The sequence below is a fragment of the Indicator indicator genome, chromosome 25, assembly GCF_027791375.1.
Source record: "Indicator indicator isolate 239-I01 chromosome 25, UM_Iind_1.1, whole genome shotgun sequence".
Classification (NCBI taxonomy): Eukaryota; Metazoa; Chordata; class Aves; order Piciformes; family Indicatoridae; genus Indicator; species Indicator indicator.
Window position 1 is genome coordinate 12,536,592 of NC_072034.1, and position 11,461 is coordinate 12,548,052.

The window sequence follows — 11,461 nt, forward strand, 5'->3', positions numbered from 1 at the left end:
GGGAAGGAAGGGAAGGGAAGGGAAGGGAAAGGGAAGGGAAGGAAGGGAAGGGAAGGGAAGGGAAGGAAGGGAAAGGAAGGGAAGGGAAGGGAAAGGGAAGGAAAGGGAAGGGAAGGGAAGGGAAGGAAGGGAAGGGAAGGGAAGGGGAAAGGAAGGGAAGGGAAGGGAAGGGAAGGGAAAGGGGGAAGGGAAGGGAAGGGAAGGGAAAGGGAAGGGAAGGGAAAGGGAAGGGAAAGGGAAGGGAAGGAAGGGAAGGGAAAGGGAAGGGAAGGGAAGGAAGGGAAGGGAAGGGAAAGGGAAGGGGAAGGGAAGGGAAGGGAAGGGAAAGGAAGGGAAGGGGAAGGAAGGGAAGGGAAGGGAAGGGAGGAAGGGAAGGGAAGGGGAAGGGAAGGGAAGGGAAGGGAAAGGGAAGGGAAAGGGAAGGGGAAGGGAAGGGAAGGGAAGGGGGAAGGAAGGGAAGGGAAAGGGAAGGGGAAGGGAAGGGAAGGGAAGGGAAAGGGAAGGGAAGGGAAGGGAAAGGGAAGGGAAGGGAAGGGGAAGGGAAGGGAAGGGAAGGGAAGGGAAAGGGAGGGAAAAGGTAAGGGAAGGGAAAGGAAGGGAAGGGAAGGGGAAGGGAAAGGAAGGAAGGGAAGGGAAGGGGAAGGGAAAGGGAAGGAAAGGAAGGGAAGGGGAAGGGAAGGAAGGGAAGGGAAGGGGAAGGGAAGGGAAGGGAAGGAAGGGAAGGGAAGGGGAAGGGAAGGGGAAGGGAAGGGAAAGGGAAGGGAAGGGGAAGGAAGGGAAAGGGAAGGGAAGGGAAGGGAAGGGAAGGGAAGGGAAGGGGAAGGGAAGGGAAGGAAGGGAAGGGAAGGGAAGGGAAGGGAAAGGAAGGGAAAGGGAAGGGAAAGGGAAGGAAGGAAGGGAAGGGAAGGGAAGGGGAAAGGGAAGGGAAGGGAAGGGAAAGGGGAAGGAAGGGAAGGGAAGGGAAGGGGAAGGGAAGGGAAGGGAAGGGAAGGGGAAAGGGAAGGGAAAGGGAAGGAAGGGAAGGGAAGGGAAGGAAGGGAAGGGAAGGAAGGGAAGGGAAGGGAAAGGAAGGGAAGGGAAGGGAAGGAAGGGAAGGGAAGGGAAGGAAGGGAAGGGAAGGGGAAAGGAAGGGAAGGGAAGGAGGAAGGGAAGGGAAGGAAGGGAAGGGAAGGGAAGGGGAAGGGAAGGGAAAGGGAAGGAGGAAAGGGAAGGGAAGGGAAGGGGAAGGGAAGAGGAAGGGAAGGAAGGAAAGGGAAGGGAAGGGAAGGGAAGGGAAGGGAAGGGAAGGGAAGGGAAGGGAAGGGAAGGGAAGGGAAGGGAAGGGAAGGGAAGGGAAGGAAGGGAAGGGAAGGAAGGGAAGGGAAGGAAGGGAAGGGAAGGAAGGGAAGGGAAAGGAAGGGAAGGGAAGGGAAAGGGAAGGGAAGGAAGGGAAGGAAGGGAAGGAAGGGAAAGGGAAGGGAAGGAGGAAAGGGAAGGGAAGGGAAGGAGGAAGGGAAGGAAGGGAAGGGAAGGAGGAAAGGGAAGGGAAGGAAGGGGAAGGGAAGGGAAGGGAAAGGGAAGGGAAGGAAGGGAAAGGGAAGGGAAGGGAAGGGAAGGGAAGGGAAGGAAGGGAAGGGGAAGGGAAGGGAAGGGAAGGGAAGGGAAGGGAAAGGAAGGGGAAGGGAAGGGAAGGGAAGGGAAGGGGAAGGGAAGGGAAGGGAAAGGAAGGGAAGGGAAGAGGAAGGGAAGGAAGGGAAGGAGGAAGGGAAGGGAAAGGAAGGGAAGGGGAAGGGAAGGGAAGGGAAGGGAAGGGAGGGAAGGGAAGGGAAGGAGGAAGGGAAGGGGAAGGGAAGGAAGGGAAAGGGAAGGGAAGGGAAGGGAAGGAAGGGAAGGGAAGGGAAGGAGGAAGGGAAAGGGAAGGGAAGGGAAGGGAAGGGGAAGGGAAGGGAAAGGGAAGGAAGGGAAGGGAAGGGAAGGGAAGGGAAGGGAAGGGAAGGGAAGGGAAGGGAAGGAAGGGAAGGGAAGGGAAGGAAGGGAAGGGAAAGGGAAGGAAGGGAAGGGAAGGGAAGGGAAGGGGAAGGGAAGGGAAGGGAAGGGAAGGGAAAGGGAAGGGAAGGGAAGGGAAGGGGAAGGGAAGGGAAGGGAAGGGAAGGGAAAGGAAGGGAAGGAAGGGGAAGGGAAGGGAAGGGAAGGAAGGGGAAGGGAAGGGAAGGGGAAGGAAGGGAAAGGGAAGGGGAAGGGAAGGAAAGGAAGGGAAGGGGAAGGGAAGGGAAGGGAAGGGAAGGGGAAGGGAAGGGAAGGGAAGGGGAAGGAAGGGAAGGGAAGGGAAGGGGAAGGGAAGGGAAGGGAAAGGGAAGGGAAGGGGAAGGGAAGGGAAGGGGAAGGGAAGGGAAGGGAAGGAGGAAGGGAAAGGGGAAGGAAGGGAAGGGAAGGGAAGGGGAAGGGAAGGGAAAGGAAGGAAGGGGAAGGAAGGGAAAGGGAAGGGAAGGGAAGGGAGGAAAGGGAAGGAGGGAAGGGAAGGGAAAGGGAAGGGAGGGAAGGAAGGAAGGGAAAGGGAAGGGAAGGGAAGGGAAGGGAAGGAAGGGAAGGGAAGGGAAGGGAAGGGGAAGGGAAGGAAGGGGAAGGGAAGGGAAGGGAAGGGAAGGAAGGGAAGGGAAGGGAAGGGAAGGGAAGGAAGGGAAGGGGAAGGGAAGGGAAGGGAAGGGAAGGAGGAAGGGGAAGGGAAGGAAGGGAAGGGAAGGGAAGGGGAAGGAAGGGAAGGGAAGGGGAAGGGAAGGGAAGGGGAAGGGAAGGGAAGGAAAGGGAAGGGAAGGGAAGGGAAGGGAAAGGAAGGGAAGGGAAGGGAAGGGAAGGGAAGGGAAGGGAAGGGAAGGAAGGGGAAGGAAGGGAAGGGAAAGGGAAGGGAAGGGAAGGGGAAGGGAAGGGAAGGGAAGGGAAGGAAGGGAAGGGAAGGAGGAAGGGAAGGGAAGGGGAAGGGAAGGGAAGGGAAGGGAAGGAGGAAGGGAGGAAGGGAAGGGAAGGGAAGGGAAAGGGAAGGGAAGGAAGGGAAGGGGAAGGAAGGGAAGGGAAGGGAAGGGGAAGGGAAAGGGAAGGAAGGGGAAGGGAAGGGAAGGGAAGGGAAGGGGAAGGAAGGGAAAGGAAGGGAAGGGAAGGAAGGGAAGGAAAGGGAAGGGGAAGGGAAGGGAAGGGAAGGGAAGGAGGGAAGGGAAGGGAAGGGAAGGGAAGGAGGAAGGAAGGGAAGGAGGGAAGGGAAGGGGAAGGGAAGGGAAAGGGAAGGGAAGGGAAGGGAGGAAGGGAAAGGAAGGGAAGGGAAGGAAGGGGAAGGGAAGGGGAAGGAAGGAAGGGAAGGGAAAGGGAAGGGAAGGAAGGGAAGGGAAGGGAAGGGAAGGGAAGGGAAGGGGAAGGAAAGGGAAGGGAAGGGAAGGGAAGGGAAGGAGGAAGGGAAGGGAAAGGAGGAAGGGAAGGGAAGGGGAAGGGAAGGAAGGGAAGGGGAAGGAAGGGAAGGGAAGGAAGGGAAGGGAAGGGGAAGGAGAAGGGAAGGAAGGGAAGGGAAGGGAAGGAAGAGGAAGGGAAGGGGAAGGGAAGGGAAGGAAGGGAAGGGAAAGGGAAGGAGGAAGGGAAAGGGAGGAAAGGGAAGGGAAGGGAAGGAAGGGAAGGGAAAGGAAGGAAGGGAAGGGAAGGGAAGGGAAAGGAAGGGAAGGGGAAGGGAAGGGAAGGGAAGGGAAGGGAAAGGGAAGGAAGGAAGGGAAGGGAAGGGAAGGAAGGGAAAGGGAAGGGAAGGGAAGGGAAAGGGAAGGGGAAGGGAAGGGAAAGGAAGGGAAGGGGAAAGGGAAGGGAAAGGGAAGGGAAAGGGAAAGGGAAGGAAGGGAAGGGAAAGGAAGGGAAGGGAAGGGGAAGGGAAGGGAAGGGAAGGGAAAGGGAAGGGAAGGGAAGGGAAGGGAAGGGGAGGGAAGGGAAGGGAAGGGAAGGGAAGGGAAGGGAAGGAAGGGAAGGGAAGGGAAGGGAAGGGAAGGGAAAGGGAAGGAAGGGAAGGAAGGGGAAGGAGGAAGGGAAAGGAAGGGAAGGGGAAGGGAAGGGAAAAGGGAAGGGGAAGGGAAGGGAAAGGAAGGGAAGGGGAAAGGGAAGGGAAAGGAAGGGAAGGGGAAGGGAAGGGAAAGGAAGGGGAAGGGAAGGGAAGGGAAGGGAAGGAGGAAGGGAAAGGGAAGGAAGGGAAGGGGAAGGGAAGGGAAGGAAGGGAAGGGAAAGGGAAGGGAAGGGAAGGGGAAGGAAGGGAAAGGAGGAAGGGAAGGGAAGGAAGGAAGGGAAGGGAAGGGAAGGGAAGGAGGGAAGGAAGGGAAAGGGAAGGGAAAGGAAGGGAAGGGGAAGGGAAGGGAAGGAAGGGAAGGGAAGGGAAGGGAAGGAAGGGAAGGGGAAGGAAGGGAAGGAAGGGAAGGGGAAAGGGAAGGGAAGGAAGGGAAGGGGAAGGGAAGGGAAGGGAAGGGAAGGAAAGGGAAGGGAAGGGAAGGAAGGGAAGGAAAGGAAGGGAAAGGGAAGGGAAAGGGAAGGGAAAGGGAAGGAGGGAAAGGGAAGGAAAGGGAAGGGGAAAGGGAAGGGAAGGGGAAGGGAAGGGAAAGGGAAGGGAAAGGGAAGGGAAGGAAAGGAAGGGAAGGGGAAGGGAAGGGAAAGGAAGGGAAGGGAAGGGAAAGGAAAGGGAAGGAAGGGAAGGGAAAGGAAGGGAAGGGAAGGGAAGGGAAGGGAAAGGGAAGGGAAGGGGAAGGGAAGGGAAGGAAGGGAAGGGAAGGGAAGGGAAAGGGAAGGGAAGGGAAGGGAAAGGGAAGGGAAAGGGAAGGAAGGGAAGGGAAGGGGAGGGGAAGGGAAGGGAAAGGGAAGGGAAAGGGAAGGGAGGGAAGGGAAGGGAAAGGGAAGGGAGGAAAGGGAAGGGAAGGGAAGGGGAAAGGAAGGGAAGGAAGGGAAGGGAAGGGAAGGGAAGGAAAGGGAGGGAAAGGAAGGGAAGAGGAAGGGAAAGGAAGGGAAGGGGAAGGGAAGGGGAAGGGAAGGGAAGGGAGGAAAGGGAAGGGAAGGGAGGGGAAAGGGAAGGGAAAGGGAGGGGAAGGGAAGGGAGGAAGGGAAGGGGAAGGGAAGGGAAGGAGGAGGGGAAGGGAAGGGAAGGGAAGGAAGGGGAGGGAAAGGGAAGGAAGAAGGGAAGGAAGGGAAGGGGAAGGGAAGGGAAAGGGAGGGGGAAGGGAAGGGAAGGAAGGGAAGGGAAGGGGAAGGGAGGGAAGGGAAGGGAAAGGAGGAAGGGAAAGGGAAGGGAAGGGAAGGGAAGGGGAAGGAAGGGAGGGAAGGGAAGGGAAGGGGAAGGGAAGGGAAAGGGGAAGGGGGAAGGGAAGGGAAGGAAGGGGAAGGGAAAGGGAGGGGAAGGGAAGGGAAGGGAAGGGAGGGAAGGAAGGGAAGGGGAAGGGAAGGGAAGGGAAGGGAAGGGAAGGGGAGGAGAGGGAAGGGAAGGGAAGGGGAAGGGGAAGGGAAGGGAAGGGGAAGGGAGGGGAAGGGAAGGGAAAGGGGGAGGGAAGGGAAGGGAAGGGGAAAGGGAAGGGAAGGGAAGGGGGGAAGGGAAGGGAAGGGAAGGGAAGGGAAAGGGGAAGGGGAAGGGAAGGGAAGGGAAGGGGAAGGGAAGGGGAAAGGGGAAGGGAGGGAAGGGAAGGGGAAGGGAAGGGGAAGGGGAAGGGAGGGAAGGAAAGGGGGAAGGGAAGGGAAGGGAAGGGGAGGGGAAGGGAAGGAAAGGGAAGGGAAGGGAAGGGGAAGGGAGGGAAGGGAAGGGAAGGAAGGGAAGGGAAAGGGGAAGGGAGGGGAAGGGGAAGGGAAGGAAGGGAAGGGGAAGGGAAGGGAAAGGGAAGGGAAGGGGAGGGGGAAGGGAAGGGAAAGGGAAGGGAAGGGGAGGGGAAGGGAGGGCAAGGGAGGGGAAGGGAAGGGAAGGGAAGGGGACAGGGAAGGGAAGGGGAAGGGCGGGAAGGGAAGGGACAGGGAAGGGAAGGGCAGGGGAAGGGAAGGGAAGGGGAAGGGAAGGGAAAGGGGAAGGGCAGGGAAGGGAACGGGGAAGGGACGGGACAGGGAAGGGAAGGGAAGGGAAGGGCAGGGAAGGGAAGGGCAGGGAAGGGAAGGGGAAGGGCAAGGGGGCAGGGAAGGGAAGGGAAGGGAAGGGAAGGGACAGGGGAGGGGGGAAGGGAAGGGAAGGGAAGGGAAGGGAAGGGAAGGGAAGGGACAGGGGAAGGGCGGGAAGGGAGGGGAAGGGACAGGGAAGGGAAGGGAAGGGGAAGGGGCAGGGAAGGGAAGGGAACGGGAGGGAAAGGGACGGGGGAAGGGAAGGGGAAGGGGAAGGGCGGGAAGGGACGGGGGAAGGGAAGGGAAGGAAGGGCAGGGAAAGGGGCGGGGAAGGGACGGGACGGACGGGCCGGGAAAGGGGAGGGGACAGGGACGTGACAGGCAGGGCCGTGGCACGGGCGGGTACGGCTGGCAGGCCGGGACGGGCACGGTGTCAGGGACAGGGCCGTTCCCTTTACTGTTCCCTTTCTTTCCTTTCCTTCCCTTCCCTTTCCTTTCCTTTCTTTCCTTTCCTTTCCCTTCCCTTTCCTTTCCTTTCTTTTTCCTTTCCTTTCCCCTTCCCTTTCCTTTCCCCTTTTCTTTTTCCTTTCCTTTCCCTTCCTTTCCCTTTCCTTTCCCCTTTTCTTTTTCCTTTCCTTTCCCCTTCCCTTTCCCCTTTTCTTTTTCCTTTCCTTTCCCCTTCCCTTTCCTTTTCCCTTTCCTTTCCCCTTTTCTTTTTCCTTTCCTTTCCCCTTCCCTTTCCTTTCCCCTTTCCTTTCCCCTTTTCTTTTTCCTTTCCTTTCCCCTTCCCTTTCCTTTCCCTTTCCTTTCCCTTTTCTTTTCCTTTCCTTTCCCCTTCCCTTTCCTTTTCCCTTTCCTTTCCCCTTTCCTTTCCTTTCCCCTTCCCTTTCCTTTCCCTTTCCTTTCCCCTTTTCTTTTCCTTTCCTTTCCCCTTCCCTTTCCTTTCCCCTTTTCTTTTTCCTTTCCTTTCCCCTTCCCTTTCCTTTCCCTTTTCTTTTCCTTTCCTTTCCCTTCCCTTTCCTTTCCCTTTTCTTTTCCTTTCCTTTCCCCTTCCCTTTCCTTTCCCCTTTTCTTTTTCCTTTCCTTTCCCCTTCCCTTTCCTTTCCCCTTTTCTCTTTCCTTTCCTTTCCCCTTCCCTTTCCTTTCCCCTTTTCTTTTTCCTTTCCTTTCCCCTTCCCTTTCCTTTCCTTTCCTTTCCCTTTCCTTTCCCCTTCCCTTTCCTTTCCCCTTTTCTTTTTCCTTTCCTTTCCCCTTCCCTTTCCTTTCCCCTTTTCTTTTTCCTTTCCTTTCCCCTTTTCTTTTTCCTTTCCTTTCCCCTTCCCTTTCCTTTTCCCTTTCCTTTCCCCTTTCTTTTTCCTTTCCTTTCCCCTTCCCTTTCCTTTCCCTTTTCCTTTCCCTTTCCTTTCCCCTTCCTTTCCCTTTCCCTTTTCCTTTTCCTTTCCTTTCCCCTTTCCTTTCCCTTTCCTTTCCCCTTTTCCTTTTCCTTTCCTTTCCCCTTCCCTTTCCTTTCCCTTTTCTTTTCCTTTCCTTTCCCCTTCCCTTTCCTTTCCCCTTTTCCTTTTCCTTTCCTTTCCCCTTTCCTTTCCTTTCCCTTTCCTTTCCCCTTCCCTTTCCTTTTCCCTTTCCTTTCCCCTTCCCTTTCCTTTTCCCTTTCCTTTCCCTTCCCTTTCCTTTTCCCTTTCCTTTCCCTTCCCTTTCCTTTTCCTTTCCTTTCCCCTTCCCTTTCCTTTCCCTTTCTTTCCTTCCTTTCCTTTTCCCTTTCCTTTCCCCTTCCCTTTCCTTTTCCCTTTCCTTTCCCCTTCCCTTTCCTTTTCCCTTTCCTTTCCCCTTCCCTTTCCTTTTCCCTTTCCTTTCCCCTTTCCTTTTCCCTTTCCTTTCCCCTTCCCTTTCCTTTTCCCTTTCCTTTCCCCTTCCCTTTCCTTTTCCCTTTCCTTTCCCCTTCCCTTTCCTTTTCCCTTTCCTTTCCCCTTCCCTTTCCTTTCCCCTTTCCTTTCCCCTTTTCTTTTTCCTTTCCTTTCCCCTTTCCTTTCCCCTTTTCTTTTTCCTTTCCTTTCCCCTTTCCTTTTCCCTTTCCTTTCCCCTTTTCCTTTTCCTTTCCTTTCCCCTTCCCTTTCCTTTCCCTTTCCTTTTTCCCTTTCCTTTCCCCTTCCCTTTCCTTTCCCTTTCCTTTTCCTTTCCTTTCCCCTTGTCCTTTTTCCTTTCCTTTCCCCTTCCCTTTCCTTTTCCCTTTCCTTTCCCCTTTTCCTTTTTCCTTTCCTTTCCCCTTCCCTTCCCTTTTCCCTTTCCTTTCCCCTTTTCTTTTTCCTTTCCTTTCCCCTTCCCTTTCCTTTTCCCTTTCCTTTCCCCTTTTCTTTTTCCTTTCCTTTCCCCTTCCCTTTCCTTTTCCCTTTCCTTTCCCCTTTTCTTTTTCCTTTCCTTTCCCCTTCCCTTTCCTTTTCCCTTTCCTTTTTCCTTTCCTTTCCCCTTCCCTTTCCTTTTTCCTTCCCTTTCCTTCATTCTTTTCACATAAAAGCACCAGTTTGACAAAACCCAACCCCACATTGTAATTACAGGCAGGTGCTTCTTGCCATAATCTCCAACTCCTCTTTTTGCTGGTTCTTTGAAAGCCTGCTAAGATTACAGAGAAATATTATGCAATGGTTTATGTTTTATCTACATATGTAAAAAATATGCTCTATCACAGAGCCTGAATTGCATCCCAGAAATGTTCTTGCAATATGCAAAGGGGGGGGGGGGGGAAGGGGAAAGAGGGGGGAGGGAAGTGTACTGATACCTGAAAGCCAGAAGGAAATCCAAGAGGCCTGTGGGCATGTGGGAATTTATGTGCATACAGCAACTCACGTTAACACTGATGGGAGTTTGAGCACATAAATCTTTTGTAGGCTCAGATGAGAACAGCATGAACCAATTCTTTCCTGACTTATATCCAATATTGATGGAGGTGATATAAAGCTGCAGATCAAGGAAGAATCTGAACCTCTGGCTCTGTTTAATTCATTGAAATCTGCTCTACCACCACGACAAAAATAATCTGATCTCACGCCACCAGTGTCCAGAGGATGAGGATGGGAAATGACGATCTGTTTTATCATTTGGTAGCACTGCCACAAAGCAGGGAACTCTGAACAACAGGCTTTAAAATGAGCTGGATAGAAATGGGTTGTTCATCCTTCCTCTGAGGCCCTATGCAAAGTACCACAGTTGGAAGGGACCTCAAGAGATCATCAGGTCCAACCCCCCTGCCAGAGCAGGATCACTTAGGGTAGTCCATGCCGGAACACATCCAGGTGGGTTTTGAATGTGTCCAGAGAAGGAGACTCCACAACCTCCCTGAGCAGCCTGTTCCAGGGCTCTGTCACCCTCACTGTAAAGGAGTTTCTCCTCATGTTGAGGTGAAATCTTCTGTGTTCTAGTCTGAACCCATTGTTCCTTGTCTTATCACTGGGAACCACCAAAAAGAGCCTGGCCCCCTCCACTTGACACCCACCCTTCAGATAGACATTGATGAGATATAGATGAAACAACAGCAGACAGCGGTTACAACTGGTATTTAGGAGGTAGAAGTAGAAGCATTTGAAGGAACAAACATATTTTCTTCCTCTTTCAGCTGTTTCATAGTTCTGGTAAGATTAAAGCCTGAGTATGAGCCAGTGCCACATAGGTCCAGGTTCTCTGTCATATATTGAATAAACTGCAGAGCTCACTACTGTTACTGCTGTAGCTAAAGTGCTTTTGATACATGAGCCAGCCTCACACATTCTAATAGCCTTGTTTTACCCTATGAATGTTCCCAGTGAAATATCTGAGAGTCCAGATATGTTTTCCCTCCCTGCCAGAGGACCCTCTCTGTTCTTCAGAGCCTGTCTTCTAGCAGGTGTTATAAAATGCAAGATGTTGCACTTCCACTTGTGGCTGGACACGAAGAATTTACACCCCAGCAGAGACTGAACACTGCCCTTTACAAAGCCCTTTTCAGCTCTTCCAGAGACAAGAACTGAGCAGCTCTGCCAGTGTAACTCCATTAAAAGAGCTTATTTGATCAATCTGGTTTCACACTTAGGGTCTCACTACCCCAACCATTTGCTCTCTCCTGACAGCAGTTCTGTCACCCTGCTGGGATTTGCCTTCACTGCTGCTGGTCAGTAGGAGCTTCTCTACAGACAGAGGAGCCAGCCTCCTTGGGAGGTCTGCTAGGGATGCACAGGTCAGGAAGAGGCAAGATCACTAATTTGCCTTCAGTCCTGGGGCTGTGCAGATGTCCAGCTCTGACACACAGCTGCTGCATAAACCCAGCAAGTCCTGTCCCTACCCTTCGTTTCCAGTGCTGTACATTAAGGTTAGAGAAACTTCTTTTCCCTGTAGAACACACACACAAAGTATGGTGCAGCAACAAAATACCAACATTTCCAAAAAGGAAAGATCCAAGTCTTCTAAGATACCAGCAGTACCTCTGGCTTCACCTCACATTTCACTGCTCAGAGCCTCTATCCTTGCTTTGGAGACAGCTGCAGAAAACACCTGCGTTGACATCAGCAGAGAGAAGCAAAGCACACATGGAATACCTGCAAGTGAAGGAAATGCAAAATGAAAATGCAATCTTCAGGAGCAAGCTGAAAAATAAGCCGCAGACAAGCTGTCAAAATGTCCTGACATAACTGGAGGAATCTCTTGGTTGGTCCTGGCATCTCTTTAAATATTGGGGCTTATACACATCATAAAACTGGGCATCTGAGGTACCACTGTACTTCTACAGTCATAAATAACCCCAACCTTGTTTGTAGATGGCTCAGCTTCCTATTCCTATCCTGTTCCTAATGCTGGCTGTGGACTACTTATGCCTAAAAGCATAAATCTATAGGCAATTGCAAACTCTCTGCTACCAGTGGAAAGTGAACAGAGTTTTAAGCAAAATCCTATCCTAATGGACATGTAACTCACAAGATTTCTGTGGATTTAAACCTCTGCCCTAAATTGTATCCCTGCCTACTTTGAAATCAATCTTTGCTGCCTTTTGCATGTCTATTCTCATTTGGAAGTTCACATCCTTTGAATAAAGTCAGAAAAAAATCCCCCCAAACCCAGAACTTCAATGTCAGCTGCCCTTAAAATGTTTAGCTCTTGTGGTTTTAACTTCTCAAATGACCAGCTGTGTCAGAGTTTTCCTTCACTTCTCTTTAGCAGCAGGGTGTCAATATTTTAAACACTTCTGAGCCAGCCCCTCCAAACAGAGAGACTGTGTGGGCAGAAGAAACAGCTCACACTACAACAGCAGCAGCAGTTAAAGCACAAGAATCAGCAATTAAAGAGTTACTAAGCACAAGTATATCTATCGCAGTATATTCTGTTCTTCCAAGCTTTAGAAAGAACAATATATTGAATTAATACCCAAGAATTAACCTTTTAA